Genomic DNA, 14,078 nt, shown 5'->3' with positions numbered 1-14,078 from the left:
CAAACTCTCGCTTTTAGTCAAGTGTCTGGGGTTGCCTTCAAAAATGGCCTTGGACTGATTTCGGGGGGACAGAAACGTAAACAGTGAGGGCTCTCTGACTCGTTTTACATTGGAATATATATCTATATATATAATGTCGCAACCGCTCTCGCCCTACTCCCCTGAGAAACTGCGTGAGCCAGTAGTTCTAGGATGGCTGAGAACGGGCTGACTGAAATCGAGAGTTTGGTGCATATTAATAGATTTCAGGAAGCTGCAAAATTTTGAACTATGAACTGCTATTAATATTTTTCGTCGATTTCGTGAAGAATGAGATTTTTTAATGTTAAAAATAAGAAAATATATTTTTTTTTTAAATGCGTAGTATGATTTTTGTATTCTTTCGCTGAAAATAACTGGGGCCCACCCCTTAAAAACATATGAAAGAGAAACTGGAAGTGCAATTACTTTTGTGTCGAACTTAGTCGATACTATAGACGCGTAGTATAATGAAGTTGAACTCGAACGGACTTGATTGCTAACGCAATATCTATTTTTTTTAAATAGCAAGAAATAACAAGTTAATTCTAATAAATCGTACTTTTCTATTATAGATTGCAAACTGCGCATAGAAGATTGGAGAGCGAAAGTGGAACATATATAGGAAGTCGGGTCTCTTTCCTTATTAATAGTTACACGACTGCAATGCCAGCGGGGTATGTTCGAAATTAATTTCATACATGAAGTGAGTCCCAATATATTCGGCCCCGAAAGTACATAAATCAGAGATCGAATGCATTAGCTTCTTCGGACCCGAAGGTGGATTATGGCGCTTTTTTCGAGAACCCTTTACGAAATTCGCTTTTAGGCGCGTTCTTATGCGAATAGAGGGTCGAACCATGTGAATAGCTCACGCCCACGCGTGCGAATTCATACCCGCAGATAAGAAGAAGAAGAAGGAAGGTGACACAAAAAAGCCAAAAAAATAGAGAGAGCAAAAAAATTTATGTATACGTAAGCGGACCACCACCAACGACTTGAAAAAAAAAAAAATCTAAAGGCTCTTCACGTCAATGGAAATATCGATGTTCACTGTGTTTTAAGTGGCGCCCTGACACTCTCTTTTGCCTTTGTTAATTAACAAGCAGCTGCCCAATTAACGTAGTCGACCCACTTTTCAAACCTCGAATGAGCCTCCTCGACTTTGCGCTTTGCATGTATTCGGTATTTTCTTATTGATATTTTAAAACGAGGGAAATTTATTTAAGACGAGGGTTTAATCATATGAATTTAGAGCTAAAGCGATATTTATACGTGGAAATAAATCAAATTAAAAATGGGATCGTCCATGAACTACGCTACCAATTTTTGACTATTAAATACCCCCCCCCCCTCCCTATTAATGCAGGTGCTGGATTTACACAATACTTGAATTTTCACACCAAAATGCACAATTTTTTAGAAGACAGTTAAATTTTCAACAAAAAAGTTAATTTGCAACTGAAGAAGATTAATTTGGAATGCAAAAACGAGATTTTAATAATACAGTAGAATTTGAATAAAATAGTTGAATTTTTTTATCTATAGCTGAATTTTTAACCTTCAGAAATGAATTTTGAATTAAATAGTTGAGTTTTCGAAGAAAAATGTAATTATAAAGTTTTCCGTTGAAAGAAATTTATTTAAAAACTTCAACTATTTGAACTTAAAAAAAGAAAAGAATTCTCCACAATAAAATGGTTGGCTCAAAGTCTAATTTTTAAGAAATCTGTTGATTTTTAAACAAAAACAGATGAGTTTTAAACCAGAAAATTACATTTTAATGAAAAAGATAAATTTTCAACAAATAAGATTAATTAATTTGCACTCAAAAACAAATTTTGTACCATTATGCGTGGAAATAAATGAAATTTACTATGGAGTCGTCCCTAAACTACGCTACCAATTTTGGACTATTTATTAGCCCCCCTCCCCCATTAATAAAGCCACTGGACCAAGGAAGATTAATTTGAATGCAAAAAACGAGATTTTAATAAGACTGTAGAATTTGAACAAAATAGTTAAATTTTTATTAAATAGTTCAATTTAAACCTACAGAAATGAATTTTCAATGAAATAGTCGAGTTTGCGAACAAAAATAGAATTACAAAGTTTGCCGTTAAAAGAAACTCATTAAAAAAAATGAAATAAAAATTTCAAGCAGTTGAATTTAAAAAAACACGAATTTTCAACAAGAAAATAGTTGGCTAAAAAGTCTAATTTTTCTGAAAAATGTTGATTTTTAAACTAAAAACGATGAGTTTTAAACTAGAAAATTAATTTTTGATCAAAAGGGGGAATTTCAAACAAATAAGATTAATTAATTTTCACGCAAAAAGAAATTCTGTAAAATTATGCGTGGAAATAAATAAAATTAAAAATTGGACCGTCCCTAAACTACGCTACCAATTTTGGATTATTTATTACCCCTCCTCCCATTAATAAAGCCGCTGGATTTCATATAATACTTTCATTTTAAAATCAAAATGACAAATTTTTTAGAGGACAGTTAAATTTTCAACAAATAAGTTCATTTGCAACCAAGGAAGATAATTTTGAATGCAAAAAACGAGATTGTAATAAGACAGTAGAATTTGTACAAAATAGTTGAATTTTTTATCAAATAGCTGAATTTTTAACCTGCAGAAATGAGTTTATAATACAATAGTGGAGTTTTCCAAAAAAATAGAGTTATACAGTTTTCCGTTGAAAGAAATTTATTTAAAAACAAAAAAACAAATCAAAAATTTTAACCTGTTGAATTAAAAAAAAGATGAATTTTCAACGACAAAATAGTTGGCTAAAAAGTATAATTTTTCATAAGACTGTTGAGTTTTAAACTAAAAAAGAAGAGTTTCAAAACATAAATTAATTTTTAATTAAAAAGCTGAATTTTCAACAAATAAGCTTAATTAAATTTCACCCAAAAAAAATTTTTTGGACCAAGCAGTAAAACATTCAACCAGTTTTTTACATTTTCAAACAAAAATATAAGTTCTTGAGACAAAAATAGTTTAATTTTATAGAAAATTGTCTAATTTCATATAAGATTGTCTAATTTTCAAGACAAAAGAAGATAAATTTTCTACAAAGCAGTTGAATTTTCGACCAGAAAATATGAAATTTCAACGAAAAATTTAATAAAATAAGCGAATAGTTCAATTTTCTATTAAAATAATGAATCCGCAACGAACAAAATGAATTTTTTATAAAATAAATTAATTTTAAACTGAGTAATTGGGTTTTTAAACAAAAACGATGATTTCTCAAAGAAACGTGTTATGTTTGGTATTTGAATCATAAAAAATTTTAATTTAAAATAAAAAAAATTGAATTCAATAAAAAAGGCGAATTCTTAACGCAGAAGTTAAATTATCAATCACACTAGATTAATTTTCAACCAAACAGATGCATTTTTAACCAAAAAGAATAATTTTCTACAAAAATAAAAAGAATTTTCAACAATTGAGGGGTCCGAAACAGAAAGGGTGGGATGAGTTGATGTGCCCTTTCTATTTCGGGCCCCTCAATTAAAGTTTTGAGTAGGAAACAACAATTTGCAATTTAGAATAAAAATTGTTAGCACAAAATGTTATAGTTACATTTTCAATTAAAAAATTAATGCTCAACTTAGAAATACGAAATTTTAACAGGATGGTTCAATTGTGAACCGAAATTATGATTAATCAGTTAAAATGAATCATCTTAAAAAATAATCTTTCTGCAGCACTAAAATCGATCATTTTAAAATCAAAAAGTTGAATTTCAATTTGAAAAGATATTTTGGACAAAAAATGGAGGTCCCATTATAAGTAAAAAAAAAAAGAATTTTTAACTAAATAGTAGATTTTTTGGGGAAATTTCTTGAAAACAGGGAAAAGTAGATGAAGTCTTTAAAAAATATGAAAAGAGGAGAATGAGTACAAGAGTCTAACGTTCAAAATATGCAAGTGATTTTCAAACTTATTTAATAATTATTGTAATGTACTGTACCTCTTCTTAATATGATCCTTAAAATGTACTTGTATATAATCAAAAGTTTTTCAAACAGAAAACCGAACACACATACTTCATACAGAAATTTACAAATCTTTTAATAGTCACGATTTTTCTAATTTGTTAAATTTTCGAGACAAAACTACGAACTTTCTATAAAACAGTTGAATGTACAACCCGAAAATGTGAAGTTTTAACATAAAAGTTAATTTTCAACTAAAAAAAGAAAAGAAAATATGAACTTTTAAACCGACACTTGCATATTTACAAAAAAAAATAATAAAATGAAATTTCTATTGATGAATGAATTAATTTTTAAATTAAGAAGATGAATGTTCAACAAAATAGTTGAAATTTCAATAACAAGAAATATTTTAGTCAAAAAATAAAATAATAATCATAAAGTTGATTTTTAAGTCAAAAAAATGAATTTTCAATCGAGCAGTTGAATTTTCAACCCAGAAGTTATGACTTTCAAACAAAATTGTTGAATTTTATTCAACAAAATACTTGATTTTTAACCTCAAAAACTGGTTTCATACTAAAAAAAGGCCCATTTTCAAGAAAATATTTAAGTTTTCCACCAAATAGTCAAATGTTCTACCAGATTGTTGAATTTTTTAAACCAAAAAGATGAATCTTTAACAAAATAATTGCATCTTTAAGAAAAATATGTGTCACTCGATAAAGAAAGTTTAATCAAATTGTTGAATTTTTAAATAAAAGACTGCGAAGCCTGCTATACGCACATTGCAATAACTTATACCACATAGTAATATCAAATATTATTTGAATCTCACAATTTTTCATTTATTCTCTTTAAAAGTTATTAATTACAGAACTTATTAGTTAAACACTTTTAACATCCAATTTGCAACAATATTTTCAGATTTTTCAATTGAAATAGTAGAGAAAAAATGTTTTTTTAGTTATCTGCTTAATAATGACTAAAAAGAATCTCTTTAACCCCTGTAAATTATTATCAAACATTTTTGAGCTAAACTTTCTGCGTTTTAAAAATCTATAAAACTAAAAAAAATATTTCGTCGCTAATAATTTAGAATTATGAGCTTCTCGGAAATTCTCGTTAGTGCCAAGAGTTTCCGACGGTATTGTATAAAGTGTCTGGAAATACACAAAAACTTCTAATTACAAAAGGCTAAAATAAAATTATATTCTTTTGTTTGACAAGATAAAAAATTTTAATTTCAAATCAAGATTTAAAAACACCTTCAAGAGACTTCTTCCATAATTGAATAGGTATAATTTCTTGAAAATATTTGTATTTTTCTCAAATCTAGATTATCTCTTACTCGTGAGATAAATACCTTAATGAAATCATTATTGAAGAAATAATTTGGCACATCAGCGAGAAACTTTGGTAGTAAAAAAAGATGTTTTTTCAGAGAGAGTGTACGATGAATAAATGTATGCAGATTGCTGGGAGGCGGCGTGTCCCCAAACTTCGCGTGCAAGATTATACACTTTGGGGACGAGTTCCCAGGGCGTGCAGTGAAAAAGAAAAAAAAAAGAAGAAAAATACAGGAAAAAATTAAAAAAGAGAAGATTACTACCAGGGTGCAACCGATATTAATAACAGGACATGTGTATTAAGCCTTGTCCTTTTTCTACTTACTACTTACTGGTGTAAAGATCTCGCCTCGGTCCCTCTCAATTCAATATTATTTGTACAACGGAAAAATTTTTCAGGTTCTGTGTTCCACTCACTGTTCTCCAAGATCATCTGGTATCTCAAGAACTCGATTGTTTTCTCTCAAAGCATCTATTTACTTATTTTATATATTCAGTATTTACAAGATTGTTTATTTATGGTTTTGAAGATGCACTTGTCTTCGAAAAATAGTGTGAAGTGAACTGAAAGAATGATTTGAAAAATAAACGGCGAATAATAATAATCTATTTAGTATAGTAAGACTATTGTATTACCTAGTTATCTGTTTTATCATCTACTAGCAAAAGCAGGGCGCTATATAAGGTTACTACACCTTTCTCATTTTTATTGTCATATTTTTAACTTGAAATTTAGGCTTTAATTTAAAATTTATAATAAATTAATAAAAATAAATATTGAAATAGCTGCATTGGCTTCCAAGCAATTTTAATTTAATTAAAATATTAATTTAAATTCGGATTTCAATCGGCTTTTAGTAATCTGTGGCTTTTGATATAAGATTTTATCTCAGCAGGAATTAGACCTTTGAAACTTGTTTATCTTTGAATGTTTATAATTTAAAATCATAGAATTGTTAACATCTTTTTGAAACTTCTCGAAATCTTAAAGATTTGATATTGAAGATACTTTAATATTTGACCTGTATAATTTAAAATGATGTAGTTTTGAATGTTTTTTTAATAGTTTAAATTAAAAGATTTGAAAATAAAAATTCCTCAAAATCAAAAATATGTAAATAAAAATTCTTACATTAGGAGGATTAAAATTTGTTTAAATTTTGCACATATTTTAATTGTAGATTGCCCAATTCAAAAACACTTGAATTTCATGATTTTGTAGAATAAAAATCAATATTTACAATTCTAATCATCAAAATCGAATAAATCTGCAATTTTAAAGAGCTGCAAATGAAAATTCTAGGATTTTGAAAATATGAAATTAAAAATTATTAATTTTAAGATGTATATTTTAAAGGTATGTAGTTTGGAACATCTTTTTTGAAATAATTCAATTTTGAAAATTTACAGTTAAAAATTCTACAATTTTGAAGAATTTAAATTTTATACAATTTGAGGAGTTGAAATTAAAAAATGTTGAATATCTCTCACAAATTGAAAAAATTTCGATTGCATAGCATCAAAATTCTAGAATTTTAGATAGTAAAACTTAAAACTCGCATAATTTTTAATTGTACATAAATAGAGTCAACGTTTTAAAGATGTGAAAATGAAAATTCTGCAATTTATATGATTGAGAAGATCAAAAGTCCAGTTTGCAATACTAAATTTTCAAAATTGAAAAAAAATTTTAATTGCAAACATTCCTAAAACAGACTTTTTGATAGGGAGACTTAAATTTTCATAACTTTTAATTGAAAATTGCAGAAATCAAAAAGTATTCAATTTTAATGATTTATTATTTTATGTTCTCCAATTTAAGCGATTATTAGTTTGCAATTTTTCAGTTTTACAGATGTTAAAATAAAAATCCTGGAATTTTGGTGATTTTGTGTTAAAAAGTCTAGAGTTTTCGATTCTGAATCTTCAAATTGATTAAGAATAAAATTCAAATCATGAAAATTAAAGATTTAACAATTAACAATAAAAAATTCTTTAATTTGAAGGATTTGCAATTTATAATTCTTCAATTTTGAATATTTGCAATTAAAGATATTCAATATTTTATGTGTGTGATATAAAATTATGCAAGTTTGGATACTTTTCTTGGAATAGCTCAAGTTTAAAGGTTTCAAATTGAAATTCATTTAATTTTATTGATTTTTAATCGCACATTCTTCAATAAAAGCAGCAAAAATAAGAGCATGGATTTTTTTTAAATTTCTGTAATTCTTTTAATCTGTGACATATGTTTTTGTATATACAAAAGGAACTTAGGAGAAACTTGAAGTTACTTAAATCGTTAAATGGAAATCAAACAAGTTACTGCATCTAATTTTTAATTATCTTGAAGTAAGATGAAAATAATTCTGACGTCGATCTAGCTTGATAAGAGTTCAGAATTTTAATACAAACTAAATCATTTTCATTTAATCGCAAAACTGCAAGTGAAGACAGAATTTTATGAGATATCAATAGACGGACCCTAATAAACTACAAAAATTCTGATTTTCGTATATTTTTTTGCAAGCAGAAATACATTCTAGTTTGTTACAAAAAATGGTACAATCCTATTGAAAAAAGCAATTCGAAGTAAGGAGATTTTGATAATTGTTTTGATTAATAAATGGAAAAAGTTTGTAAATCAACTTGCATAATTAAAATACGTTGAAGAGGTCATTTTTATGCGAAAGAAACATGATTGGTGAGAAATGCTGAGCTCAAGTACAAAATTTTCTGATTCCCTGTAGGTAAATTGTCGCCCAAAGCAAGAGAATTACACGTTTTCGTGGAATTTAAATATCGTTTAAACACCTTATGCTTTTAGCGAAATTATTTTTATTAAAAAAATCCATAATATCCGTATTAATATAAAATTGTTTAAGAAAAACTAACTTTGAATTTGATTGAATATATAGAGTTTAGTGAACTCAAATTCTGATTAAGTAAACCTTAATTTTTAAAACGTATATTTTAAAATCCTGCGAATCGTAAACGAATTTTTTTATTAACCTTTCTTCGATCTTACTTGTTATGACAGTCACGTCGTGTTGACACAAACATTTCTTCAATAAAAATTAAACAAATAAGCAGTGTTGGGGAGTAACTTGTTACATGTAACTAAGTTGCTAGAAAGTTACGTTATTTGAAACTTTAAGTGTAATTTTATTACTATTTTCAGAAGTAACTTGTAAGGACGTAACTCAGTTACGATTTTAATAGTGACTGGAAACTTTAATTTTTGTTACTTTAAAGCTCCTATTAAGAGAAGAATATTGTTCAGTTATGGGCAGTAAATTGATCTCTTTTGGTTGAGTATTTAGCTATTTTGTTGAAAATTCATCTCCTTTGGTTAAATTCAACTGTAATTTATTTCAAATATTTTTTGTGTAGGAATAATATAAACTATTATATTTTTCGTTGAGATTTCATTTATTTTGGTTGGAACGTTTTTGTCGAAATGTCGTACTTTTGGTGCAAAAATTCAATAATTTAAGCGATTTTTTTTCTTATTTAAATTCTCGATTGATTTGTTTTAAAATGTGTCTGTTCTGAGAAAGAAATTTTTGTTTGTTTGTTTAAAATTCTATTATTTTGGTAGAAAATTAATCCGAGTATGCTGAAGATTCGAAATTTTGTTTTAAATTGAGGAGTTCTGGACAAGAATGCGACAGGCGCTCGAGAACGAGTAAAAGTATTGTACAGGCTGTGACGTCAGGTATCAAAAATGAAATTCAAAATTTAAAAAAAACCAAAAATATAGTTAGATAGCTCTTGAATAATGAACCTAAGTCTCCATTTACAGTTTTTCTCTTGGGCTGCAAATTTTCCAGTGTTTAAATAAAAACTGACTTTCTTTTAAATTGAAAAAAAATGTTTTTTCACATTCAACTCGCCGTAAGTAATTTGTTTATCGACTTATTAACCACTTTCTTTTTGAATTTCATTCGTGACACTATAGCGGATGCTACAGTGTTAAAAAAGGGTCAAAAGTTAATTTCTAATGTTTTTTTTTTCAATCCGAATGAAAAACCACGTTTTTAGACTTTCACATAAAAAAGTGAGCGAGAAAGTTTGACCTACGACAAACTTCAAGCGAACGAATTTTCCACCAATGTATTGGCCAACATTTTGAAAAATCTCAATTCGATTTGATTTTTAGTTCCATAATTACAGCGAGTTTATTACGAGCTCGCGACGCGACACCACAGGATTTTTCAGGACGCCGCCTGAAGCCTAAGACATCCTCCTTGCCCATCCTTTGTTTTGTCCACTCGCTCGCACTAGTCAGCGTTCCGGCGGTGTCCCCTGAAAAATACTGTGGTGTCGCGTCGTGAGCTCGTAATAAACTCGCTGTAATTATGGAACTATATATCAAATCGAATTGAGATTTTCCAAAAAGTTGGCCAGTACATTGGCGGATAATTTGTTCGTTTGAAGTTTGTCGTAGCTCAAACTTCCTCACTCACCTTTTTAATGTGAAAGTCTAAAAACGTGGTTTTTCATTCGGATTAAAAAGAAAACATTGTAAATTAACTTTAGACCTTTGTTTGACACTGTAGCCTCCGCTAGAGTGCCACGAAGAAAACTCAAAAAGAAATTTGTTAATTAGTTGATAAACGAATTACTTACGGCGAATTGAATGTGAAAAAACATGGTTTTTTCAATTAAAAAAGGCAGTTTTTATTTATTTACTGGAAAATTTGCAGCGCAGGAGAAAAACTGTAAATAGAGACTCAGGTTCAGTTGTTTGGTTGAAAACTCATAATTTCGGTTAAAAATTCATCTCTTAGGGTAGAAATTTAACTATTTTTTTCGAATTAGATTTTTTTAGTTGGGGAACTTTGGTAGGAAAGTCAATTATTGAGATAAAAATTAATTTTCTTTTTGAAAATTCGTCTTTTTCGTGTGAAAATGGTGAAAATTCAACCTTTCGATTAAAATTTAACTGTTTTATTGAAATGTAATATACATATTCAATAATTTTATTAAAAATTTATTTATTTTATAAAATTTCAATTATTTAAGTAGAAAGTCTAGCCATTTGGTGAAAAAGTAACTTTTTTCTTGAAAATGCATCCTTTTGGCATACAAATTCAAGTCTTTTGTTCAAAAAAATTCTCTTTTGTCTTGAAAATTAATTTATTTCGGTAAGAAATATAATTTTTTTGATAAAAAGCAACTTTATAATAAAAAGTTAATTATTAAGTTCAAAATAAATATTTTTCGTATGATAATGCGACTGTTTGGTTGAAAATTCATGTATTTTGCTAACGAGTTACCTGTTTAGATTGAATGTCCAACTATTTGGTAGGAAAATAACTTTTTTGATGAAATTTTAGATTTTCGTTTAAAAATAAAACAGTTTTGTAGAAAATTACTCTTTTTGGTTTCTAATTTTAACAATTTATTGCTAATTTTTTTCTTTCTTTGTTCAAAATTTGGCTGTTCTGATTAAAAAATTATCTCTTTTGGAAAAATATCTGATCTTTTTCGTTTTTTTTCAATGTTTTTTTTAAATTAATTTTTTTTTAAATTAATATTTTCGGTATGAAAATTCAACTTTTTGGTACATGAAATATTTTTACAAAAATTTGAATTTTATTATTAATATATATTCTTGTTGACTTGCCGATATATATTATGTACGTTTTATTTATTTTTACTGACGCCTAATTATTTTTAAAGTGAGTTTCTTTGAAGCATCATCTTAGTTATTTCGATTTTAAAAATTATAATATCTATTAAGTGAAAAAAGTAACTTCTTCAGCAACTTAAAGTTACTTCATCTAGAAAATGTAACTAGTAACTCAAAAAAGGTAAATTTTCCAATACTGCAATAAGGAGCACTCATTTTGAATATTGCTCTCTCTTTATGAAGTATGGCTGTAAATTTAGTGAATATTTATTACACTTAATTAAGGCCGTATACAGTTCACCTTCCCCAGGTTGTATAATTAAAACTTCATACTATAAATCCACTGAATTAATTGTGTCACTTGACATCGTATGAATATTGATAATTCCTGAAAATAATTTCATGTCCTTTAAATCGTTTCGTATTTATGGAAATCGGTATAAATGACTTCTTATTATTTCACAGACACGATTTAAAAAAATGGCTGGTATTAAGTTTTCAGGAGATCGTATGGGCGAAGTATTATAAAATAATATAAATTCAGATAATTTTAAGCTAATTTTAATTTAAATTACAAAAACACCTTATATTTATCCATAAAAAAGATGACAATATGCCATTAAAAGTTGTACTTATCTGCTGTCATAAACTATTATTACTTCTACCATAAACCATTCTTATCCAATTTTATTACAGATTATGGCAATAATATTAAATGTTTATGTCTGTAGAAAAATGCACGTGTTCGGGCATAGTATAATTTTACTACACCATAAAGATAAAACGCCGAATTTAATTTTCTTGTGCTTCTCTAAAGTAAAATACTTTATAAGACTCAAGTTTAATGCATTTTCAATATTAAATTAAATATAATAGTGTCGTTATGTAATATTAATATACGTGAGATTCAAATCTTATAATATTGTTCTCAATATAAAACTGTTGCTCTTGCATGAAAATTCTTTATCGCTTATTTTCGAGTTATTAATTTTGCACCTTTGATCAGAATAATTTAATTTAAAAAAATCGTGATGCACAATTTTATAATCAATTATTTTTAACGACTGAGTCTTAATACTCCTTTACACGCGCCCTCTGGTGGAACACCGATATATACGTGCATCTGTGAGATATACAATCGTTTAATTTGAAAAATAAATAATAAAACTGAATTTTTCGCATATTTCAGGTGATAAGGTCAACAGCCGAATAAAGAAGGTCATAAAGGTAAAAAGCAATATAAGTTTACTCGCCGATCGAAGTGAATAAATCCATATAACTCTCGCAAAATATTGAATTCTTGTAAAAAAGACACAAATTTCAGTTCCTCGTGCTTGTAATGGCACTGGTCTCTCAATCAAAAAGTAAAATAAGATTAGTAAAACTAGTCTTTGGTTACGGTCTGAGAAGACGGGCGGATACTAACTTCCATAAATCACAACGCTGCTAAAGGCTGGTGATATTCTCAGCATGAAAACAAAAACACAAACTCAAGATGACTCTCTCTGTTCCAGTTCTACCTCCCCCCTCTCCCAACCCTCCCTTATTAACTGAAGTTTTTGGTGGGACTGACGTTAGAACTACAATCTCCACCATATGACGATTTGATACTTAACTTTGACATGATTTCTAACTAACGCATAAAGGTGTTAGTTGGGCGTATAATCTAAACAATGGATAATACAAACTACAAAATAGCCTCGGAAAGGACTGGAATTGTGTGAAACCATGGACGTGAAGAAACTAGACATTTTATGTGTGTCTGAAACAAAGGAAAAGGGATGCGAAACCAAAGACATAAAAAACGGCGTGTTGAAAGGCGGATTTGAAATATGGCCAGGAGTAGACTGTGAATCACATGGTAAACAAGGAGTAGGTCTGATTTTGAATGAAAGAGCAAAGCAGTATATCGGAGACCATGGTTTCGTGTCTCTCAGACTGCTGTGGGTTAGAATGAAAGTAGGAATCAGAAGACTATTTATCATAGCATGCTACGCGCTGGTTGATAGTAAAAGACGCCTTCTGGGACACTTTAAATGACACAATAAACATTTGCGAACATGGGGAAAGAATAATTCTACTAGGAGACATGAACGGTTGGGTGGGCATCCAAATTCAGGATACAGAAAGAGTATTAGGTAATTTTGGGGATCCAAGGAAAAATTATAACGGAGATAAATTAGTTGGTCAATGCTTAGAAAGGGGTCTGTTTATTACAAATACTTGGTTTAGGCATAAAATGATTCACATGTACACCTGGTCTAAAGGAAATAGCCGCAGTATAATTGACTTTGTTGTTGCGGATGAAAGACTAAGAGAGTTAGTTAAAGATATTAGGCAGTCTGATAAGTACCTGAAAATTCTAAGAGATGGCATTAGTATTCACTAATGTGTACCTTTTTCGTCGAGCTTGATCCTTCAAATGACGCCTGTCAAAACTTCAGCCATTTATGTTTACGCATTTACAAGTTACAGCACTGAGAAGCGACTAACCTCCGAGATTTTTATTATGGAAAAATCTTAGTTTCGAGTTTTGATCAAACACTACTATCTTCGCAAGAAAACGATATTCGAGACCAAGGCCAAGCTGGATAAGTATTACCAGGACTTTGCACCGTCGATTGGAATGATTCATAAGTGGTTTACCGAGTTTCGTTGTAGCCGTACGAGCACAGTTGATGCTGAACGATCTGGGCGCGGAAAAGAGGTCACTATATCAGAAAATGTGGAAAAAATCCATGATATGATGTTGAATGATCCCAAAGTGAAATTGAGAGAGGTAGCTAATGCTGTAGGCATATCATTGGAATGTGTGGGCAATATCGTGCATTCAGTTTTGGGCATGAAGAAGCTCTGCGCGCGATGGGTGCCGCGTTTGCTCACAGTGGACCAAAAACGAATTCGTGTGACAACTTCCCAGCAGAATTTAGCATTATTTTCGCGTAAGCCGACCGAGTTTTTGCGCCGATTCATAACCATGGATGAAACCTGGATCCACTTATACACTCCTGAATCAACGCAACAGGAAAAACAGTGGGTTCCACCGGGCCAAAGTGCTCCGAAGCGTCCAAAAACGCAACAATGGGTCGGAAAGGTTATGGCCTCCGTATTTTGG

General features: G+C 29.3%; 1 protein-coding gene across 3 annotated transcripts in view; it reads right to left on the bottom strand.

Moving 5' to 3' along the window:
* LOC117169139 (spore coat protein SP85-like) overlaps window positions 1-14,078 on the bottom strand; it is a 112,357-nt gene that overhangs the window by 17,065 nt on the left and 81,214 nt on the right. Inside the window, exon 1 of one of the 3 annotated variants that reach the window (XM_033355334.1) lies at window positions 5,651-5,675. The exons of the other annotated variants lie outside the window; for them this stretch is intronic. The gene's annotated coding sequence lies outside the window, so the exon portion shown is untranslated. Of the gene's footprint in view, window positions 1-5,650; window positions 5,676-14,078 lie in introns of those variants that run through there. 3 annotated transcript variants of the gene reach the window in all.

The sequence above is a fragment of the Belonocnema kinseyi genome, chromosome 3 (assembly GCF_010883055.1).
Source record: "Belonocnema kinseyi isolate 2016_QV_RU_SX_M_011 chromosome 3, B_treatae_v1, whole genome shotgun sequence".
Lineage (NCBI taxonomy): Eukaryota > Metazoa > Arthropoda > Insecta > Hymenoptera > Cynipidae > Belonocnema > Belonocnema kinseyi.
This window is presented reverse-complemented; position numbering and strand designations above follow the sequence as displayed.